Genomic DNA, 9,076 nt, shown 5'->3' with positions numbered 1-9,076 from the left:
CTGTTATTACCAATTAACCGTGAGTGGCAGCTAGATGTCTTGAGACAACTGCATTATACCATACACAGCAATCAGGAGTCCATCCCAAAACTGAGAAGGTATTCAGTGGCACTGGATTTTTTTATTTATTATATGCTCTCATGGTAGATGACACATGAGAGGTGTCCACCTGTCTGTCAGTTCTTGATTGTGATGATTTTGAAAGGCAATCTCAGTTTTTTTTTTTCAATCAAGGCCAGTGGGAATTAAAATAATATACTAATTTTACTAACAGGGAGGCGTCCAATCAATGTTAAGTCGCTCCATGCAAGTTGGAATCTTTCTTGTCTGTAAATGTGAAGTGACATTGCTTGCCAGATTGCCACTAACCCAATTTACAATCACGGCCTAATTATTTTTCTGACTTGTTTGCCCCCCCCCCCCCCCCCCCCACCCCTACCCCCCCACTCCCCACACATACTGACGCGCTAACTCTTCTTGTGGCCTGTGGCCTTGTCTCTGTCCCTTTTGGCTATAAAAGTAGACTTGGCCTCCCACCCCTCTGTGCACCAGCACAACTCTGTTTTCCTACTCTGCCTTCTTCTAGGGTTAGAAGTTATAATGGGTCGGGTTATGCTGTGACAAAGTGATCTCAGTGCTATGGCATGGAATTAAAGATCTGATCTAGATATCCAGGTAACTAACTAAACTTGTTTAACATAAGTTTCTTCTTGAACCTGCTTTTTTCTCATTTTGTTATGTGTGAGCATATATAGTTTATGCTATGATCTTGTCACCTTCACCTATGAATCTTTCAGCTTTCTTTGTTGAAGCATGTGTAGTTGTGTTGATGATCTCATAGATCCCATGTGGCCATGTCACAGCAAGGGACTATGGATAAAAGCCTCTTAGTCTTTTTTTATCAGCTTTTCTTTTCTTTTTGATTTCAATGTTTTAATCCTTGCGGAACATAAAATACAAGAGTTAGTATATATAGATCTTGTTCTGTCCTGATTGCAGTGTGCTTGATCTGTTATTCTAGCTTGATGAATATCTGTATATCTTTCATCTTCTTGCTTCCAGATGCATGCAATCTGTTATCTGTTGAAGATACCTACATAAATTTTATATAAGGTGCCGCTAAAAGATGAACACTTCGCCAGTGATAACGTATCAAGCAGTAATTATTTCTTATGAGCAGTTGTTGATACTTCATTGAACTAATATTTATGTGTTATTTTTGTAGGTTATGCATTTGGGGACAGCAAGCTAGAGGTGGCAACTGCATAACTTGCGATAAACTTGTAAGATTTCTTGACAAGCTATGAAAAAAATAAAATGTTGCCAATAATTATCAGAACTTCCAGAGTATTAGACACATAGTTTATCATCTCTTCTTTGGCCTATTCACCTTAAACTTATTTGCACTATCAGCTAGGGAATGTCTCACAGAGAAACTAAACTGTCATTTGCAGGAAGGTTTTAAGTAAAAGTAAAACATCAATTTTACTATTTGTTCATTATTGCAGTGCTCTTTTCTGAAGCCTTTTTTTGTCACTTAAGTTTCAAAATTCCTGAGCATCAGCATTTGCTCTCTATGATATCCCTGATGAATTACTGGAGCACATTACTAAGTCTTAACTCAACAAACTATGCAATACTCGAACAATGTATTGTCAAAAGGTAGCCATAGATTTGGTTCTCATAATATTAATGTGATGGCAATTTGTAAGATCTCCACATGTATTGGAGCTCTTGCTGACCATGAGTACACGAACCTAGCTCATGTACACGATGCATAAAGGAGTGATAGGATGAATCCCTATATGATATGATATGCACTAAAGAAAATCAGTGACATTGAGCTTGTGATGATGTGGGGCCTTTGATATATGATGCTATAGGTAAACGATTTAAGCAGATTATCAGAATAGTTGCAGCATCCATGCTCTAAAGTTTATATTGAAGTAACGAACTGTAGGTAACGTTAATGATCTAGTGTATGCATGCTTCTTCCTGAGTAACATATATGCTCATTAACTCCCATGGGTTAGTCGAAACCTTACAAGTAGTATACATCTATGCCTGAGAAATGTATCTTGAATTGATGATGTTCTTAAGGTATATCCAAGAGAGCATGTTTATTCATGATCAGCACGATTTATTTGCTGCAGGTTGGACCATGGTATGCTGATGATTTTACCGCAAGTTATGCAGTTGCTGCCTCAAGCTTGCTGCCCCCCTTTGCCAAACCCGTAGGAATAAGATGAAGTTCATCCGTATAGAAACCTTCCATAGCCATGTATCGTATATTTACCGTGAGATCAAACATAAGGAATGATGCAAGAATGCTATCTACTCCCTTTGTTCCAAATTATAGGTTGTTTTGGCTTTTCTAGATACATAGCTTTTGCTATGCACCTAAATATAAGATACGTCTAGATACATAATAAAAGTTGCATATCAAGAAAAGCCAAAACGGTCTATAAATTGGAATGGAGGGAGTACAATCTATCAGATTGTTACTTCAAGCTAGCTAGCTGCTCATGTACGGTTGAGTTTTTCCCCATTGCCGAAAAAAATAATGAAATACTTATGTTGTTGAGGTTTCCATAGCCAATATTGTTTTAGTTTTGTGCTCTATACGAGCAGAAGGCAGTGGATGAGATTGATTTTTAATCTTTGCTATTTAGTGATTAACTGGTTCAGTAAAAGATAAACAGTGGTATTATTTAAACTATCTAAACAACGAATAGAAATTGGTAGTTAAAATTATTTTGTTTCAAACCTGTTTATGTAATGACATTTTATAGTTTATGGGTCAACCGTCTCCGTTTAAATAATTGTTTAGCCTATTTGAACTGCCGTTTAACCTGATTAAATGGCCATTTTGCCTGATAATTGGCTAATGGGTGGTCGATTGTTTAGTGTTTAGACAAACACTGTTCATGTGTGTGATTGGAGACGGAGAGTATGCTTCACAAAAGCTCGTCCTAGATGATGGGTTCAGGCACAAGCACACAACATCAAATCAAATTGGCTATTATAGCTATAAAATTTGTGGTTTTCAATATATATAATGTTACCAATGGTACTACAAACCATCAGCTGTCTCCCCTTTGATCAACCAATCCCTCAAAGCCCAACTTTGTTAATCTTGCGTGACTTTTTTAACCATTTAGGTCCTGTTTATGGATTTGATTGTTATATAATGTTTTTCGTGAATTTGAAACTCAAAGTTCAAGTTCACATGATATATGAAATAATTTTGATAGTCCAGGGGATTTCATGTATTGTTTGGTTGGTTCCACAGTAATGCACATGTAAAGAAAATTAGTTCAATCGTATCTCCCACCAATAACGTCAGCTTTAAATCATTTACGTTTGCATTACTAACAGTAGAACCAAACAGCTCGTTAGTTTAAAGCAGTATAACAATTTAATCGTTAAATCTTAATTTGTTGATTCGAGGCTCTATACAAAACTTCCCCCTCGAATCAGCAACAAAGTTGTCAATCATTATATGTAAGTAAGGAGGAAAACAAGATCTTACAACAAAGCCCAAACATGAGGGATCCAGACAAACTGAAAAAGGAAAAAAAGCGAAACACAACAGTAGAATTGTGTCAGTGATTTTTTTTTAAGTAAAGATTGTGTCCGTGACGAGGATAGGTAACTTGAATTAATGGGCCAATGCAAGAATAAGCTCAACTTACTCTAGTGCTTCGAATTGATGTACAAAGGACTTGTTTAGGAGCCATCAAGTCTCAACAAGTCCAAAAACCCTAAACTTCATATATACCAGCTGTCAAGAACAAATCAACTGCAGCGGCTGTATCGAACAGCTGCCGACTTCCACCATCAATTCTTCACTGGTCCAAACTATGCTGCCATTTTTAAAGCAACAAAAGGTTCCTAGTGCGCGCAATACTCTAATCATAATGAAATTTCATAGTATATCAACTTGCACCGTTTAGCTTCTACTTCAATATTCAGCGGCGGCTTATGCTGCTGCTTCTACTTCAATTTCATAGTATATCAATTTGTTCGTTTCGCTGAAATTTGGTTTATGCTGCTGCTTATGCTGATTTATTATGAAAGACAAACATTATAGATGAGCAACCGCGCCGCCCGGCACGGTAGGGCCCAGCGGCAGCCCCAGTCCTTCGTGCGTGGCTGATGGCCCAGGCACGGCCTGTCGGACCACTTTTTATGCCGGGTAGGCCCAAAAAGCACAGCCCTTTTAGCAGGCCGGCCCGGCCTGAGGCCCGCGTCCATGCTACCTTATGCCGTCGCAACGTTGCGAAGGCGGAGGGAGGAAGCGAGCTGCCGCGTCGCGCAGGGAACTTGAGGCCACGGCGTCGCGAAGGAGGAGGGAGGGAGCTCGAGACCGCCGCGTGGGGGCTTGGAGGGAGGGAGCTCGAGATCCACGTGCAACGACGGGGCTGCGGCAGCACCCATGCCAAAGGGGGAGGAGGAAGAGAAGACGGCGGGTTGGCGGCACGTCCGTGTCACGAAGGTAGCGTCGCGCAGAGCCGCGGAGGTGACGTGCGAGGGGCGGGTACGGACGCGGCGTCGCATACGACGGTGCGATGCGAGGCGAGGGGCTTCAAGTGAGGAGCACAGGCGACGACGGGAGGAGTACCGAGTGATGTGGATTAGGGTTAGGAGTTGCACATTATATATGCTAGGCAAGTTAGCGGGCCTTTACCGGGCCTGTGGCCAAAAGCCGGGCCATGCCGTGCCGCCCGCCGTGCTTGAGCAGAGGCCCAAGCATGGCTCGGTGCATCGGGTCATGCCAGCCCGGGCCCTCACAACACCAGGCTGTGTCGTGCTTGGGCGAGGTCAAAAAACTGTGCTTTGGGCCGAGTGACGAGATCCTAACATATGGTTTGTTAAGCCTCGGGTCCAATGGTTCCCGAATGAAGAAGACCCTTTGACTGACCCCTCCAGGATCGCCTGGGGGCTCGGGGGCTATACCCATCGGGTATGCTCGCGCGCACCCTATGGAGGAGAAACCCTGCCGAGCCCGACTACGCTGCGACCTTCGTGTGGGGCTCGGGGGCTTGCCCAAGCCTAGAGGCTCCTGATCTACGCTAGCATTCTAGCCCGGGCCTTGGCTCCTGCCCGGCCAACGACCCCAGCCGAGGCCCGGGCGTAAGAAGACACGTCCTAAGCCACCGAGGCTTGGGGGCTCCCCGGTGCTACCCCTTGGGCATGGCATTGCCGGCCACTTTCCCGACAAGGTCACGCACGGGGCATGACACAAGAAGACAAAGCTTCCTCACGGCCTCCAGGGGCTCGGAGGCTCCCAAGCCTACGTGTCAACCCCAGGAGCCAAGCTCCTTCACCGCCAAGAAGACTCCAGAAGGTCCACCTAGGGGAGGCCAGTCCAAGCCAGCATAGCCTGACATGCAGAGTGTCAAAACAGAGCATCCAGAGGAAGCCCAAGGCTTCTTCGGCTCCACGACACCGCCACGGTCCACAACACATTGCTGCAAGGCCCTCTTGGACTCCGGCGTATGTAGACCATAGACTCGTTCCCCCAAACCGTCATGTACCCGACCTATCTCATTATATAAGGGATAAGGTCGGATCTTGGGAGGGGAGGACGATGATTAGAAGATCATTCCATTCCATTCCATTCCTTGGCCTCCGCTCAACATCAAGAGCAAGACAACCTAGAGAGGGGCACCAAAAGCTCCTCCACCGCACCCCGTCGTCTTCCTCCTCTTCGACGAGGGGAAGGCTCCACTGGCGGCGAGGCAACCTTATGATTAGCACCGAGCTAACCCCCTACCAAATCTCTCTACAACCCTGTTGTAACCCCCCGATTTTGGGTGCTTTTAAGTATAAGGATCATCAGATGCTGGACGTAGGGCACCGATTGGCCCGAACCAGGATAAATCGTTATGTTCTCTCTGTGATTCTTGTGTTCTTGAGTCCACGCGAGCCACCGGAGATCTGTACTCTGACACCGACTCGAACAACAATGCTTGCCGCGGTTCCAACACCGCAATAGCTGGCGCACCAGGTAGGGGGGTAGCGTCAAGTGCGATTCTAGATCTACGGTGGCTGGAGCCACCTGCCTTGTTGCCGAAGCAAGCGGCACCACCCCAGATGGCGGTGTGCGCTTCCCCGGTGAGTTCTTCGTCATGGCCGATGCCTTAGCCCTAGGCTAGGTCCTCAACTTTGGGAGCCTGGCCTACATCATGACTTTTACGGTGAGCTTCGTCTACTCCATGGGGCTACGTCGGTAGGCAACAAGTCCCCAGCGTCCCCCCCTCCACTGGGGCTTCCGGGAGTAGATCTTGGGGTCCCGGCCTGTCAGATTTGGCATGGATCTTCCGCAAGCCGGGGGCCGCGGGGACCACTCCTCGCGTCCAGACTCGAATCCCCCTTCTTTACTCTAGCCTGCCAAGACGAGCGATGTTTGGTCTACTAGGCATCCGCCCTTCGGCCAGCCAGGGAACACCACGTCTCCATCGGGGTGCCACGAATGGGCGCTCCCCCCAAATGCGGTAAGGCGGACGACGGGGGAACATGCCCCCGACGCGGTGCGACTCTACCCCATGGTCTTCGGAGGAGGACCGACTTGGGCGCCCCCATAGCCTTCTGGGTTATGCAATGGGGGGTCAATGCGATTAGCAGGGCACTGCATTAGCGCCTTTGCTGGTCGGAGGTGCCCATCACCTTCGGTCACCAAGACTTCCCCTGGCACGTCCCTAGCCCGAGTCATTTCTCGCTCATCATCAGCCCCATCGTCGGACGGGCGCGCCTCACGAAGATGCTGATTGACGGCGGGAGCAGCCTCAACGTTGAAAGCTCTAGTTTGGTTTTGGTGAATTGATGAAACCCTAAGTGCTAACCTAGTTTATCAAATGATCATGAGGTAGGTAGCACATTCCAAGTGGTGAAGCAAATGAAGATCATGACATGATGATGGTGATGCCACGTTGATGATCAAGTGCTTGGACTTGAAAAGAAGAAAGAGAAAAACAAAAGGCTCAAGGCAAAGGTATAAGTGGTAGGGGCCATTTTGTTTCGATGATCAAGACACTTAGCGAGTGTGATCACATTTAGGTTTGATAGCTGTACTATTAAGAGGGGTGAAACTCATATCGAAATGCGGTTATCAAAGTGCCACTAGATGCTCTAACTCATTGCATATGCATTTAGGATCTAGTGAAGTGCTAACACCCTTGAAAACATTTGTGAAGATATGCTAACACATGTGCACAAGGTGATACACTTGGTGGTTGGCACATTTGAGCAAGGGTTAGAAACTTTACCGATGGAGTGTCCGCCCGTAGAGTGCGGACAATCTGATGGTGCCACCGGCGCCATGTACAGAAAAGATAGGGTTTCACATAGTGCACCAGACGCTAGTCTCAACTGGACTGGAGCGTCCGATCAATGGAAGCTCTGAAGATGCTAGCGTCGATCTTCGACCGGACGCTGGCGGGATATGTCCGGTCCTGCTGACGTGATAGTGCACAGAGGAGACAGAGTGTGACCGGATGCTAGGTGAGTCTGGTCAGGCATGATCGGACGCGTCCGGTCACGAGTGGAGGCTTACTAGAAATGACCGGACGCTAGGGTCCTACGTCCGGTCATGATCAAATTGACGCATCCGGTCATAGCTGGAACCTTACTGGAAGTGACCGGACGCTGGGGTCCTGTGTCCGGTCATGGCACTGTGCTGCGTCTGATCATCACTTGATCGTTGAGATTAGGCGATCAGCGTTTGAAGCTGATGACACATGGCAAGCATTGGGCGACCGGACACTGGGGTCCTACATCCGGTCGATATGACCGGAGCGTCCGGTCACCCCGTGTTGTGCCCAGTGAAGGGGTACAACGGCTCTATTTCATGGGGGCTTCTATTTAAGCCCCATAGCCGGCTCTACCTCACCCTCTTGGTCATTTACATTGACATAGCAACCCTGTGAGCTTAGCCAAAGCCCTCCCACTCATCTCCATCATTGATTCATCATCTTTGTGAGATTGGGAGAGAATCCAAGTGCATTGCTTGAGTGTTTGCATCTAGAGGCACTTGGTGTTCGTGTTTCGCTGTGGGATTTGCTTGTTGGTGGTTGCTGCCACCTAGACAGCTTGGAGCAACGAGGATCGTCGAGCGGAGGTTGATGATTGTCTTTGGCTCCGATCGTGGTGATTGTGAGGGGTTCTTGACCTTTCCCCGACGGAGAGCCAAAAGGTACTTACAGGAAATGACCGGACACTGGGGTCCTGTGTCCGGTCATGATCAAACTGACATGTCTGGTCATAGCTAGAACCTTACTGGAAGTGATCGGACGCTAGGGTCCTATGTCCGGTCGTGGCACTGTGCTGCGTCTGACCATCACTTGACCATTGAGATCGGGCGATCAATGTTTGAAGTCGATGACACGTGGCAAGCATCGGGCGATCGGACGCTGGGGTCCTGCGTCCGGTCGATATGATCGGAGTGTCCGGTCACCCCGTGTTGTGCCTAGTGAAGGGGTATAACGGCTCTATTTTATGGGGGCTTCTATTTAAGCCCCATGGCCGGCTCTACCTCACCCACTTGGCCATTTGCATTGACATAGCAACCTTGTGAGCTTAGCCAAAGCCCTCCCACTCATCTCTATCATTGATTCATCATCTTTGTGAGATTGGGAGAGAATCCAAGTGCATTGCTTAAGTGTTTGCATCTAGAGGCACTTGGTGTTCATGTTTTGTTGCGGGATTCACTTGTTACTCTTGGTGGTTGCCGCCACCTAGACGGCTTGGAGCAGTGAGGATCATTGAGCGGAAGTTGGTGATTGTCTCCGGCTCCGATCGTGGTGATTGTGAGGGGTTCTTGACCTTTCCCCGATGGAGAGCCAAAAGGTACTCTAGTGAATTGCTCATGGCTTGTGTGATCCTCATCTTGCGTTGGTTGTGCGGCACCCTATTGAGGGTTTGGCGTGTGATGCCAATTAGCGCATGAACCTCCAAGTGAGTGAATCATCACAACGAGGACTAGCTTGCCGACAAGCAAGTGAACCTCGGTAAAAAATCATTGTGTCATCATTTGATTCCGAGGTGATTGGTCTTCATTGGTTTTCATTCTTGT

The 9,076-nt window shown here is 47.3% G+C and overlaps 1 long non-coding RNA gene across 1 annotated transcript; it reads left to right on the top strand.

Moving 5' to 3' along the window:
• The first annotated feature begins 539 nt into the window (after window positions 1-539).
• LOC136473302 (uncharacterized) lies at window positions 540-2,977 on the top strand. Its single transcript, XR_010762566.1, has 3 exons — window positions 540-675; window positions 1,226-1,283; window positions 2,154-2,977. It is a non-coding gene; the product is annotated as an uncharacterized lncRNA (long non-coding RNA).
• Window positions 2,978-9,076: the final 6,099 nt, after the last annotated feature.

This window comes from Miscanthus floridulus, chromosome 8 (assembly GCF_019320115.1).
Source record: "Miscanthus floridulus cultivar M001 chromosome 8, ASM1932011v1, whole genome shotgun sequence".
Lineage (NCBI taxonomy): Eukaryota > Viridiplantae > Streptophyta > Magnoliopsida > Poales > Poaceae > Miscanthus > Miscanthus floridulus.
This window is presented reverse-complemented; position numbering and strand designations above follow the sequence as displayed.